Below are 15678 nucleotides of genomic sequence, written 5' to 3' on the forward strand. Positions count from 1 at the left end.
CTTCGCATAACTAGGCATTTGTTCCAGAGCCTCAGCGAAAGGTATATTGATGTGAAGTTTCTTGAACACCTCCAGAAACTTCCCGAACTGTCTATCCAGCTTTTGTTGCTGCAATCTCTTAGGAAAAGGTGGTGGAGGATAGAGCTGTTTCTCCCCTGTATTAGCCTCAGGCAGAGTGTGTTCAACAGTAGTCTTCTTTGGTTCCGCCGCTTTCTCCTTTTGCTTAGATTCTTCATCTCTAACTTCAGCTTCGACTTCTTTTGCCTTTTCAGCATCAGCTACTTTTCCAGACCTTAAGGTAATAGCCTTGACTTGCTCTTTAGCTTCCTTCCTGCCTGGTACTTCCGTGTCACTGGGAAGAGTGCCAGGTTGACGATTGAGCACTGTATTGGCTAATTGACCGATTTGATTTTCCAAGGTCTTGATAGAAACCGCCTGACTCTTGCACAACAGCTTAAGTTCCTCAAAATCAGCACTAGTAGGTGCAACTGCACTTCCCTGTTGAGGATATGATTGCCTTGTAGCATACTGCTGTGGTTGCTGGAATCCAGGTGGGTTAAACTGTTTACTTACTCCTTGCTGATATGGTGGCTGAATAGCATTCTGATTATTCCCCCAGCTGAAATTTGGATAATTTTTGTTGTTAGGATGATAGGTCGCTGGCACAGGCTGCTGTTGTCGCTGATAATTATTCACATACTGAACAGATTCGTTGACAAGAGAACACTGATCCGTAGCATGAGAACCTGCCCAAAGCTCACAAACCATAGCTATTTGATTAACTCCATACGTAGCCAAAGAATCAACCTTCATTGATAGCGCTTGGAGCTGGGCTGCAATAGCGGTGGCTGCATCAACTTCCAGAATACCTGCTACCTTGCCTGACGTCATCCTCTGAGTTGGGTTTTGATGCTCATTTGCAGCCATTGTCTCTATAAGATTATACGCCTCAGTATAACTTTTAGCCCATAAGGCGCCTCCAGCTGCTGCATCGAGCATGGGCCGAGATTGGGCCCCCAAACCATTATAAAAACCAGTGATTACCATCCAATCCGGCATTCCATGATGTGGACATTTTCTCAACATTTCCTTGTAGCGTTCCCAAGCCTCGCACATAGATTCTGTAGGTTGCTGCGCAAACTGAGTAAGAGCACTCCTCATAGCAGCAGTTTTTGCCATTGGATAAAACTTCACCAGAAACTTTTGCGCAAGATCTTGCCACGTAGTGATGGACCCAACTGGTTCAGAATGTAACCAGTCTTTAGCCTTATCCCTCAGTGAGAATGGGAAAAGCCTCAACTTGATAGCCTCATCAGTCTCGCCATTATACTTAAAAGTGCTACAGATCTCGACAAAATTCCTTATGTGCATGTTGGGGTCTTCAGTTGCCGCTCCTCCAAAAGAAACAGAATTCTGCACCATCTAAATAGTGCCCGGCTTGATTTCAAAGGTGTTAGCTTGAATAGCCGGATGAAGGATGCTTGACTGAATGTCATCAATTTTAGGCCGAGAAAAATCCATAAGAGCTGGATCAGCTTGAACAATACGATCTCCCATGTGTACTGGTTCTTTCTGCTCAGTTCCTGAATCCGAATCCTCAAAATCTAACTTCTCCGGAGTATCAAAAACTTCGTCTTTTTCCTCAGCTGTATCTAAGGTCCTCTTGCGAGCATGAGAACGAGTTTGCATAAACGCTTGCTAAAGTACCTGAAACACAACCGAAAAGAGTAATTAACTACTACGTCCTAATCACTGAGTCCTAATGACCAATGATGGTAAGTACATAAACTAAACAAATACGCCGAGTCCCCGGCAGCGGCGCCAAAAACTTGTTAGGGCGAAATCACGCACTAATATTCACGCAAGTATACGCGTTCGCAAATAATATAGAATACTTTCTAGTTCGTTCCCTCAGAGACTCAGACTAAGTTTTTGTCTAATTAAACTCACTCACCAATGTATGACTACTTCTCAATGTTAAGATAATAACACTTAAAATTGTTGATTAAATATTAACTATAATTAACTACTTAATTAACCACTTAACTAACACTTCAACTTATCAATAATAAAACACTCATGAAATCACAACTTCATTATTACTTCCTTCTATAGCCATTGTTATTACCTTTAGCATGTGACAGTGATGATATTAATCGAATAACACGAAACTGATAAAAGCCAACTTTCATTGTACTAATACCATTCTACCAAGAATCCACAATTAAGATAAAAGTTGAATAGTCATCAATTATGTTGAGTTCCTATATGTCTACAGAAATTGACAACACAACGATTTAAGCACAAGTTATTCCTTTTGATTACATAGGGCAAATAAAACTGTTAGAGTTACCCACTAATCATGCACAACGTACATGAACCTATGCTAGCATGGCAAGTTCTAAATCTCAAGGTCCACCGTCGCTTCACAAGAGATTAACCCCCTATCTTATATGTTCGCGACGCACATAAGACGAATACGCACAACCAATACTAGATATCATGCAATCATCACACACTAAAGTATTAAACAATTAACTAAAGAATTTCATAATAAATCCGTTGCAACCCCATGATCACGATTAGCCCATAATAGAACTTATCGCCATCATGGGTTCATATGAAATCATGATAATCAACACAAGAAAATAATAACTAAACTAATTATATTAAAACAGAGTACGTCACAAGAGTAAATAAGTCAAAGCAAGAAAACTAGCATCCAACGTTACAACGAAACAAGAATCACAAGAATATATGCTTCCTCTTCGCTACAGTGTGCTAAATCGGTCTTCTTCCTTATCTCCTTCGCTTCTTGCGCCAACACAATTTAAAACATAATCTCCTTCTTATTTTCTATGAAAACGTCTCAAATCTACTTATATAATAGTCCCATAAAACTCAGATTACATAGAAGTTGGAAGCCAAACAGAAGTAGAAGTCTAAAATAATTCAGCTTTTTCCCCGACCCTGCTGGAAAAATTCCCGGTTTGCTCCGTTTCTTCGCCGTAATCTGCCCGTTCTCTTCCTCTCGCAATGGTGAACACATGCCAAGGCTTATTCTTGATGATTCCTCCTCCGAAATGCAACTAATACCCTGAAATGCATAAACACTAGAAAAACGCATCAAATACACAAAATACTTGATTTCAAGACACCAATTTAAGTCATTTTAAAACGTTCTAAGTGGTATAAAATGCCACTTATCAACTGTTATAGACAACTCGAAACTATTCGCAAAGACAAGATCACCGGTCTTGAGACTAAGGTTAGAGCCTACTTCAATTCTTGTTCGAAGGCTAAAGAGTTCTACAGTAAGCAAGCTGATAATCAAACATCTGGAATAGGTTATGATTACAATGCTGCTATTGGAGAATTAGGCATAAAATCCCCTCCTCATATATGTGCTAAAGGTAGGGAAGTACCACATGTGCTTAAGGGTGTTGATGAACCCCTCTATAAAGCATCAATTGTTGAACCATTTGATGCAACTTCTTCTGTTATTCAAGAAGAAATACGTGCTGAAGATCATGCTAATGAGAAGGTTATTTCCAAGTCAAGTGTGTCGAAAGTTCCAGTCAAAGTTGTGAAAGCAACTGAGACTAACTCAGACACACATGAGTTGGATAACAAAAATGCCATGTCTACCATGCATAAATTGCCTGCTGTTAATCACTCTCATAAAGCATGTGGTGTTGCTAATTGTATGTCTTGTGCTTTTAATTTGATGTATGCTTATTTTAATGGTAAGCATGTTTCTAGTGATAAGACCACTCCTCGTCAGCATGTGAATAATAAGAAGCATGATAGGTCTAAGACTGCTAGTCCTTCTAAGGCTAGAAAGGAGACATTTGTTCCTAAGCCTAAACAGAAATTTGTTAAGGCTGTTTACAAGGTCAAATGTTCAGTCATTGAGGATGTTGAGACCATTAAAATTAAAAATGTTGTTTTGCCTGACAAAGGACAATTCTAAAAGTATGCCGGGCCCAACCAAGTTTGGATTACGAAGAAGGTCTAATCCATTTGAAGTGCAGGGCAGTATACAGGTGTAACCGGTAGTGTGGATTCTTGACAAGTGGATCATCAAGACATATGACCGGAGATAGAGCCCTGCTATCAAATGTGGATTGAGAAAGCTGGCCTACTGGTTACCTTTGGAGATAACAACAAAGGTTTATCTAAGGGATATGGCTGTTTGCAAGCTGGGAATGTTATCATTGAAAATTTATATATTGTGCTAGGTTATTATCAGGAAGCAGTATCTAACATATAGCACCAGTGACGAGACTTGAGAATATTACGACATATCAGGCACCTGCTGCACATTACACTTGGAATTGGACTCTAGTAAGATGTGTACAAGTGTACTCCTGGTTGGTGAGTCAAAAGAGGAAGTCAGTGCACCACAGTTCATGGACTTTGCAGCTGCAGATCTATTGGACTATGCAATCTCTTCTTCACAATCTCACTTCAGGTTGGTATGAACTAGTTTACTGCTCAAGCAATCGTCATATTTATAACTCTCTAATCACTAGGCACAATCATATTGTTTTATATGTGCAGTGAGTTTTAGGAGTAAATCAAACTTTTTTCTACATTAGTGATTTCTTATTTCATGTAAAATCTTTTGAAATCACTATTGTACATCATTACTCTCAAAAGATTAAATGTATAATTTTCATTCATTATAGATCTTAAGTACATTTTACCTCTCTATATTGCCTTATGTTCTGTGATACAGGTTCAGTCTCCAATGGCTTTCTTTCATTGAAAGTCATGAGGTTGAAAACCCACAACATCTATCCCAGACTGTAAAGACAAACACAGAAACAGAACCAACCAACACTCTCTTACCACTAAAAAGAAGTATGAGTGAGCGTGAGGGAGATAGTGCCTTAGTGCACCACATAAAGAAGGTTCTGAAGTCAACCCAGTAGCTCTGTCTCCTACATAGGTGAGTAGTATTTAAATCGATGACAACTGCTAGCCCCCATACATCTTCTCAAAAAGATGTAATGGCTGAAAAGGCACAAAAACAGTTACTAGATTCATTCTCTCAACAGGGTGCGTCTATTGAATTTTTCCTGTTGGCCAAGGCATCCGATGTAGTGTCACCACTTCAAATATAAACAATTCTTGATGCACAAGGAAAGGTTACACACACAAAGGATAAGTTGACGGAAACAAGAGTTTCGACCATTTTATGGTCAGATTCGATTGTTTAAGGTTCATTACTGGACCAATTGCCTTTACAGGTGTTAGGAGAGGATACTGATCCAAAAGCCATATATCAGTGGTCAGTGTCTACCTCCCCAGGCTTAAATCCCCTGGATGCATCTACGGATAGTGGATCTGACATAGGTGCAGATCGGAAACTTGTTGACAATGATTCAGATATTACCTGATGAGTCACAAGGAAATGTCTTCACAGACATTAGAAGGGAACTTTTATCTTTATGCTAAATTCGTTGGATCATTGTTTACCTTCCCAGAATTCAAATCTGGAACCCTAAAAGGGAAACTAGCAACTTGTAGATTATGACTCAGATTCATCTGACAAGTTTAATAAGGATGGGGATTTGTGAACTCCCATTGCACCACCTGTGACCTCCTTAAGGATGGCTAAGGTGATTTTCCTTGCAGGTACAGCTGGATTATGGAGCTATGAGAGAAGAGTGATACACTTGTGAGAATGAGTGTAAACACGAGTGGAGAGAAGAGTGAAACAAATGTGAGGTACACTAAATAGAATCACACACTCACAGTGAGGAAGAAAGAAAAACTACTTGTTATTTCTTTTCCAACCAAGTGAAATATGAGAACTCCTTCAGACAACGGCATACATTCCTTCTCTAAGGGGGAGATAAAAGCTTAAGAAATAGTTTGGAGGAATCCTCAACTAAGGGGGAGAAATAGCAGGGAGGAAGAAAAAGATCCTACATATGTACACTACACCACACCATTGTTGTTTGTAACTATGGATCCTATTGTACAGGAGAAGTGGTAAATACAAGGTGATTTTCTAGTAAGGGAAGAAGCTGTTTTCAAAAGGAGAGTACCATTGGTCTTTATCTGCGGATCCTATTGTACGGGAGAGGTGGTAAACGAAGGTGATCTCTTTAATCAATTGATTCTCATAGGGGGAGAAGCAAGAGAGATATGTGCTTCTCAACAGGAAATGTGGTTGTACAAAAGAAGATGAAACTACTTGAAGATATATTCAGTCTAGAGGAACATCTATTTGAAATCTGGAAAAGGTTAAATATTATCCAGAACTTTTCTGCTATTTACTTTGCATTTCTGTTTATATCTTTTTCTTATTTGTTAGTTGAGTTATCCTCTAGGTATTTGTGTGTTATTGTCTAACAAACAAATAGGGGGAGATTGTAAGGCATATGTCATAGCCTATTTATATATTTGAGGATTTAACTCAACTCAAATAAGAATGTAATAAGTAAATGGTGGATCTACAGTCAAAGAGATCTCGCAAAGTAACATCTGTCAAAGGATTCAGAAACAAGGTTCATCTACAGACTTGAGGAATTAATTCATTGGAAGAAGTTCAAGAAATTGATCAAGCCTCAGTGATATAAATCAAGGTTGTGGATTTAATCAAGTGACAGAGATCTCATCAGGGTATCAAAGAATTACAAGGATTTAATCTGAAATCAAAGTCAAGACATGAAGAAATGTCACGGAAGTTAGTCACTCATGAACCAGACAGTACATCGAGTGTCAACATTGAAGTGGTGGAATTGATTCATAATTCTTAGTGATTTTCAGAAGATTTTCAGAAAAATGGTTGCTGCTCAGGATTAGTATTAATTCTCTATTAATTAATTAAGTCATATAATTTAATTAAGAAAATAAATTATATCTGCAAAGATTAATTTATTTATTAATTGAATTAATTGATTAATTAATTCAGAATTAATATTAAGAATTTTCAGAAGTTTAATTGGATTAAAAACAGTCTTAAATCAGATTGTCTTGCTAGTTAAATGAGAGTCTGTTGATTGATTTAAAGAGAACAGAAGCAGCATACATTCATAATCATCCAATATACAGAACACAACTCAAGAACAAAAACAAAGCAGCCGCAGAAGAAATATTTTATCCTTCATCTGCAAACTTCAAGATCATAATTTCTAGTTTGTAAAGTTAAATCCAAACCACTAGAAATCTTTATCTTGTTCTTGTGTAACTATCTAGCGGATTAAAATCCCTAGAACTTAATCTCAAATTGCGTTTAGCATTTGAATCTTTTAATTGCAAAAATAGAAAAAGTTCATGTCGAATTTATTCTAGATTTGTGATAATTAATTTGAGATTAATTCCTTGTAATCGATACAGTTGTTGTAACACCTTTCAAGTTTAATAATATTCTTATTTAACTTAAATTTTGTTTCACATTTTTATTCCGCATTTAATTCGATTATTTGGTATTGTTTGTATTCAACACCCCTTCTACAAACACATTGAGACCTAACACTCACCTTCCATATGGGATACTCAGACGGTTTCAATATGGGAACTCTAATAGCCTCATATCGACTATGGATTTGTGTATTTGGAGGTTCTTCAATTTTGGTGGGCTTAGTTGGAGTTTCTACTTCATACATGATTGTTTTTGGATCTTAAACTGTTTGTGTGTTACATATGCCACTTGTTAGGTCACACACACTGTAGAAGGGGGTTGAATACAGTGTATAGCACAATCAAATCGAATTCTAATAACACAAGTAACAGAAAACAGACTTTATTCAAAGCAATAAACTCTGTTACAATATGGAACTGTCCTCTCTCAGTGATGAACAAATATCACAAGAGCTGCTAAGGTTACAATGAATAATATTCTCGATAATGATAACACTTATAGTGTAAACCCTATATCTGTGTTTATATACTACACAATTACAAGATAATCGCTAATTGATATGGAATATAATTCTGCTTCCTAAAATATATCAATCATATATCTTTTCTTCCAAGTATTCTATTTTTCATAGAATTCCTTCTTCATGCATATCTCTTCTTATGTTTGTCTCGATCTTCTCTTCAATCAATCAGCCGCCTTCCTTATCTGAACGTTTCCTTTAAGTCCTGATATTATCTTCTGATAAATATCTCCTGAACATTAAGTACTGATGACTTAAGTTCTGACTTCAGTATAAGTGCTGATTTCAGTTAAGTACTGATTTGTCCTGTTTAAGTAAGAACTGAAAACTAAACATAAATCATATTAGTCATGACATTATCAAATATATCTAAAAATACAGATTGAAAAATAGTAGATAAAACTGATAAGTGCTACATTTTACTAAAAATTGAACAATGCAAAGTACACAAAGAAATTGCTCACAATAATTATCAAGGTGTTCCTAGTCTGAGCAGATAGATCTATTTCCTTGATTGTCTGGATTTCTTTCCAAGCCTTCTATTGTTTTCTTTAATTTGATTCTGGAGTTTTCTGTGGAATTCAAGTTCATCAGCTTCTGAGAGATTTAGCATTTCCTGCATTTCCAAAAGAGTCTCATTGCTAAAGATACTCAATTTGTCCTCCAATCTGAAAAATCTTCTAACTCCTTTTTCATCCCTGAATTCCATCAACCAATAGGGCCTCATATACACTCTCTTTCCTGTAAAGGGAATATATAGAGTTTTTGGAAGTGCATCTTTGGCTCTAGTACTCCTCAGCTACTCAATCTTCTTTAGAACTAGTCTTCTTGCAGTCACATTGTACCCAAAGTTCTTTTTGAAGGATGAGTCGATCTTTATTAGCATAAATTGGCTTTCTAGAAGAATCCTGTGAAGTGGCCATATGATCTTTTTTCCTCCTTTGTATTTGAATAGCAGCCTTTCAGGGAGATGTCTGTGAGCATCAATTCCTCTAACTTCTTCCAATTCATCTAAGTAAAGGTTTATGTCAGAAAAGTTCTTAATGTCACAGATGTACAGCATGTCTCCCTTGTTGACTGTAGATTTAGCTTTGATTGGTGTCTTGGATCTGAGAGTCACAAGCTTCACTTTCTTGATGGCTCTAGTCTTTGTCTTCTTTGGCTTGTTGAAGATTGGAAAGTTTAGTTCAGGAATTGGCAAACTATCCCAGTCTACTAGCTTATCCTTAGGAATTATGGGCTCACCATGAATATTCCTTGTTGGATCCACCACTTTGAATTCTTCAAATACCACAAAGGGTTTTGATGTTTAAGTTGTAGTTGTAGGCTTCTTGGGAATAGAGTCTTCCTTTTCCTCATCACAGAAGTCCAATTTTCTCTTGATTCTTTGCTTGTACCTTGGTTTCTTTGTCTGTTGAGGTTTATCTTGCATTTTCTAATTTTGAGGTTCAGCAATCACAGATGGTTGTGCAGAGATCTCAGTTGTAGTCTTCACAGCTTGAAATTTGGCTAAGATAGTAGCTTGCTCCTTCTTTTATTTGAGCTTCTTAGCATCTAAGGCAGCTTGCTTCTTTTCTTGCCTTATTCTCTCTTTCTCTTCCTTTTTGGCTTCTACAAACTGAGGGTGTCCAGCCACCACACATATCTTTTTACCATTTCTGTAGATCTTTGCAATTCTCTTTTTAAGTGCTGAATCTGCTGGATCCTTGTAAAATGCAATTGACCTAGCCAACAACTTCTTCTCATCTGGCCTAGGTGTCTCATACACAGTATCCTTAGGATTTTTGTCTGAGAACTTGGAGTAGTTTCTTTTAGGCTTCATGATGAAATTTGCTTTTGGAGATTTTATGCAGGAACTTTGACCCTTTTCCAGATAGTTCATAATCATGTCATTCACAGAGATTTTCATGACTTGAGAGTGATGACTGAAGACTTTATCTAGTTTCTGAATTGGCCTAAACTTTTTTTGTATTTTTGCATCTATCTTTCTCCATTTTTCTTTTAGTTCCTTCTCTATAGCTGTAACATCAAGCATCTTAGGATTTGACTTTGACTTAGGCTTTTCAGCTGCTATTTGGATGAGATCAATGATATCCAACACTGGTGGCTTTGTGAAAGTAATTGTTGGCACAATCACTTTGCTGACTTATATTTTTAGCTGTAGCTCCCCCTCACTTGAGCCTTTCTCCCCCTCCCCCTTACTTGAGCTTTTCTCCCCCTTTTTGTTATCATCAAGTAAAGTGGAGGATGAAGATTGTGCAGCCACTAGTGGTTGTAGCAGTTGAGTTTGCTGAGCTTGATGTAGATGTATAGCTGTTAAAGAAGCTTCCATTACAGTCATTCTGGTATCCAAGGAATCTATCTTTGTGGCAAGATCAGAAATTTTCCTGAGTTGTCTCTTAATATCAAGCATTATAGCTTCTGGAAGTTTAGAATCCAACCTTTCAGAAATGTCCTTTTTCATTTGATCAATTTCACCTTTGATAGAAGTGACATCCTGAGTGTGTTGAAAACCTTAGATTTGTTGTAATTGAAGAGAAGCAAGGTGTGCTTGTAGGAGCTTCTTGGTGCTGGCATTTATTATGGATTGAAGAGCAGAGTGTGTCTGACTTATAAGTTAAATGATGGTGGTTTTGAAATAGTGTTCATCACATTGCTTTGAAAATGCCCAAGATGACATACCAAATCTGGAACTAGGGCCTACTTCTCCCCCTATGTCCAGTGACCCCTCTCCACTTGCATCACCAAAGAAATCAGTAGATTCCCCAGTCCCATAGTCAACATCATCATCAGCTCTAGGTGGCATAGCTGTGATGGCATCCTTAGCTTTTTGTATTGACTGGGTGGTGTGCACCAAGTTCAGTATTCTTTCTGCATGTTCATTTCCCTGTCCAGCCAAAATTTGATATGCTAGAATAGGATCAGTAAATGCATCAGCATCCAAAGAGATGGATCTTATAACAGCTTGATTATGCTGAGATAGTCTCTTAATGTCTGCATCATTGGCATTCATTGACTCACTAGAAATGATATACACCCTTCTTTCTCTCAATTTCACTCTCTTTTTGCATCAAGGGCTCCCCTTGGCTCCCCACCCTCACACCCTCATCTAAGGTGGGACTCCACTCACTCACTTTTTCCAGTCCTGAAAAAATGGACTGCATTTGTTCACTCTTTTTCTCTCCTTTTTCCTGGGAGCAACCCAGACTCTCACTCAAAGCACTCCCTTCCCTCAGTCCTAAGAGTGATTGCACTACTACTAAGTCTTCTGAACTTGTAAGAATTGAAGAAATTTGAAGTTGGGCAGAGACACCCGACGAATGATGAATATCCATCGGGTTAGTGGTATGGCTATCCGACGGATGATTGCTATTAGGCTTATCCGTCAGGATACAATCACTACTCGACGGATTATGAATATCCATCGGGATAGTAGAAATGAAAGAGTTTGGAGTGGAGACTATTGTAGACTCTATGCAGGTTGATGAAAATTTTGGCACAGATTTCTCAACAGTCTCAGAAAGGAATGGTATATGAGCCAATAAATCATCTAAAAGATGATGCTCACTTACTTGGATTTTTGGTTTCTCCAAAAGAGTTAAAGATGGAGAATTTGGAAGTGCTGTATTGATCATGTCAACATCCAGTGAGTGTGTGAGAGAATTTGGTGTATCAGGTGCTTCAATTATAAAAGATTTTGGTTGTGACTCCACATTTATTGGAGCCACATCAACCTGACTTTGAGATGGTACAGTGACTGGGTCTTTAGCACCAGTTTGCATTAAGTGTGTGCCCTGTGCATCCCCAAGGGTTTTTGGTTTCTTCTTTTTGATATAGGTTTGGGGTAAGCTTGTGTCCCTTACCCTCTTGGCCCGTGCTCTTGGGCTGAGAGCTTTGTTCAATAGTCACATCCTTTTGGGAGGATGCAACTAGTAATGAGCTTAAATTTTTTTTAAGCACTGCAGTTTGTTGAGAAACTGCAGTGTGGCTAGGCTGGGAAACACTCACCTTTCCAACCTTATTCTTAGGGCTTCTTTGATTTTCACCCTGTCCCTCACCTTTCTTACCCTCCTTCACACTCCCCTCTTTAGGTTTTGTAGAATTTTACAACCGATTTCTTTTGAAACAAATCAGAGGGGGCTTTCTTAGCTTTGGATTTTGGAATTTTTGTTTTGGCAGCTTGGGTAGGCATCTGTTTGGTCATTGGCACAGATGCGATAGCTACACTAGAAGGCAAAGAAATGTGTGAGGTTGGAAGAGTAGAGACAATAGAAATTACCTCACTTACCTGAGGTCCCTCCATTACTGGAAAATAGTATAAGGGCACCTCCTTGTGATGATTTCCTCTATTTAAATCTACAATAATCCTTCTTTCTTGAACCCAACAATTCAGCTTGTTGGTTGGGTTCTCAATCACAATATTCTCAATAAGATGGTTAGCAAGCATAATAAAGAATCTAGTATAATAGACACTTTTACCTCTCTTATTAAGTTCTCCTAACTTAAAGCCTAACTCAAACAAAACCAAGTCACTGAAATAAAAGTACTTATCAATAACTAGCATGTAAAGCATGTTAAGCATGGATATATTGATAGAGTAAATATTGCTAACCTTACCAGAAAACATTTTAGTTACCACATCACACAGATAACTCCATTCTTTCCTAAGACCCAACCTTCTAATTTCACTTAATTTAGAGGTAGTGAGTGCATAGCCCATAGAGTTAAGCATGTTAACAATATCAGTGTCTGTGTGTGGAGTAGTACCATTGTTATCAGGGATTTTAAAACATGCTTTGATGATATCATTATTTATGCAAAACTACTTACCTTTTAGAGTGAAAGTGATGGTCTTGTTTATTGAGTTGTACATTGCAGTTTTCCATATCTCTTCTATAACCTCACAGTAAATGGTGGGTGATTCCAACATGACATAGTTGAGTTTGCAATTCTTCACAAAATCCATCATTTTGTGATAGTCACCAGACTGTTGAATCTCCTTGTTTACTAAAGCTGAGAAGTTGTTTTTCTCATAGATGTAACCGGTTTGAGACATGATTTTCACTACAGGTGCCATTGCTATGGATTTGAAAGTTTACAGAGAGAGAATTTGCTTTTAAGAAGAAAGAAGTTAGAGCAATTTAATCTTGAGAATGACAAAACAAAAGAATGAAAAAGAATTTAGCTTTTATACTATCTCAGAGATAAACTGACAAAAATAATAAAGTGAAATAAAGGACCAATAAAAATTGGACAAAATAGCCGTTTAAAAATAAACTGTAAAAATTCCGTCTCTTATCCTTCATGTTATGCTTACAAACTGTAAGTCTACTTGATGGATAATGTTCAGGGAATTAACGGCTAGGATTGAGACAATTCGACGGATGAAGACAAAACAGTTATCCGTCGAGTTATAAAATATTTCAGAAAAATAATTAATTTTTATTGACAAATTGTTCCGACGGATGATCAAACTTGATGGATAATGATCATCCGTCGGGATATAAATTTTGACTTGGTCAAAATTTCATCCAAAACAGAAAAATCAATTAAATTTATGGCTACATTGCAACTTGCAAAAATATCTGAAATGATTCAAGAAAAATTAAGCATACCTAACTCACTTACCAATCTTGAAAAGGTGGATTCATCAAGTGGCTTGGTAAATATGTCTGCAAGCTATTTTTCACCTGGAACAAAATACAGTTCCACAGTACCATTCATCACATATTCCCTTATGAAGTGGTACTTGATGTCTATGTGCTTTGTTCTTGAATGTTGTACTGGATTTTCAGTGATATAAATTTCACTTGTATTATCACAGAAAATAGGAATCCTATCCACTTGTAGACCATAGTCCAATAATTGGTTTTTTATCCAAAAAATTTGCGCACAGCAACTACCAGCAACAATATATTCGGCTTCAGCTGTAGAAGTAGAAACTGAATTTTGCTTTTTACTGAACCAGGGCACAAGCTTGTTCCCTAGAAATTGAAAGGTTCCTGTTGTACTTTTTCTGTCTATTTTACAACCTGCATAATCTGTATCTGAATAACCAGTTAGATCAAAACCAGAATCTCTACGGTACCAAATGCCAAGATTTGGTGTTCCCTTGAGATATCTGAAAATTCTCTTAATAACTACTAAATGAGATTCTCTAGGATCGGCCTAAAATCTAGCACAAAGACAAGTAGAAAACATTATATCTGGCCTACTAGCTGTTAAGTACATAAGTGAGCCAACTATGCCCCTATAACTTGAAATATCCACAGACTTTTCAGTAGTATTTAATTCAAGCTTAGTTGCAGGGCCATGGGAGTTTTTGCAGATGTGTAATCAATTAGATCAAACTTCTTTAAAAGATAATGAATGTATTTAGTTTGACTAATGAATATTCCATCACTAGCTTGCTTAACTTGCAAACCAAGAAAGTAAGTTAGTTCTCCCATCATGCTCATTTCATACTTACTTTGCATCAATTTGGCCAACTTTTTGTAAAGTTTTTCATCTGTAGAGCCAAATATAATATCATCTACATAAATTTGAACAAGTATACTAGATGTTTTAACATTTCTAAAGAATAAATTTTTATCAACAGTATCTCTTGTGAAGTGATTTTCCAAAAGAAACTTTGATAAAGTGTCATACCAGGCTCTAGGTGCTTGCTTCAGTCCATAAAGTGCTTTCAAAAGATAGTAGACATGATTTGGAAAATTTGGATCTTCAAACCAGGAGGCTGACTAATATAGACTTCCTTCTCCAAATCTCCATTCAGAAAAACACTTTTGACATCCATTTGATAGACCTTGAAATTGGCATGAGCTACATAGGCCAAGAAAATTCTGATGGCTTCAAGTCTTGCAACAGGAGCAAATGTTTCATCAAAATCTATTCCTTCTTGTTGATAATAGCCCTTAGCAACCAATCTAGCTTTGTTCCTTACTACTATGCCATTTTCATCCATCTTGTTTCTAAATACCCATTTGGTGTCAATTGGATTCTTTCTTTTAGGCTTGGGTACCAGCTTCCATAATTTATTCCTTTCAAATTGGTTTAGCTCCTCCTGCATAACTAAAATCCAATCAGGATCCAATAAAGCTTCTTCTACCTTCTTTGGTTCTTCCTTAGATAGAAAGCTGTTGTATAGACATTCTTCTTGAGTTGCTCTCCTTGTTTGAACTCTAGAAGGCACATCACCAATGATGAGCTGAAAGGGGTGATCGTTTGTCCATTTTCTTTGTTGAGGTAGATTAGCTCTAGATGAAGAGGCATCATTGTTGTCTTGATGTGTGACTGAGTTTTGATTATTAGAAACTCCCCCCGAATTTGTGAATCTTTGATTTGAGATAGGGGAATTTTCTGTTAGTGATCTATTCTGACTTTCATCTTCTCGTAATGACCCGACGGATAGTGCACTTTGTGTTCCGAAGGATGAAGTTGATTGTCTCCCGACGGATAAGGCAGATTGTCTCCCAACGGATGAAGCATTTTACAACTCAACAGATGTTGAATTTTGTGCTTCATTTGTAGTACATTTTTCTGCATTATCCTTTGCCATTGTTTCCTGGTCACTTTCATCATCACTATCATCACTAACCATCTCCACATTATCAAATTTGAGACAGACTCTCATGAGAATCTTCATCTTATAGTCCTTCAATATTTTTATCATCAAACACAACATGTATTGATTCCATAACAATGTTGGTTCTTAGATTGTAGACTTTATATGCTTTTCCCACAGCATATCCAACAAAAATTCCTTCATCTGCTTTAGCAT

The 15678-nt window shown here is 37.1% G+C and overlaps 1 non-coding gene across 1 annotated transcript; it reads left to right on the forward strand.

Moving 5' to 3' along the window:
* The first annotated feature begins 1057 nt into the window (after nt 1-1057).
* LOC141722327 (small nucleolar RNA R71) lies at nt 1058-1164 on the forward strand. The gene has a single exon (XR_012575348.1). It is a non-coding gene; the product is annotated as a small nucleolar RNA R71 (small nucleolar RNA).
* Nucleotides 1165-15678: the final 14514 nt, after the last annotated feature.

The sequence above is a fragment of the Apium graveolens genome, chromosome 4 (genome assembly GCF_009905375.1).
Source record: "Apium graveolens cultivar Ventura chromosome 4, ASM990537v1, whole genome shotgun sequence".
Taxonomy (NCBI): Eukaryota; Viridiplantae; Streptophyta; class Magnoliopsida; order Apiales; family Apiaceae; genus Apium; species Apium graveolens.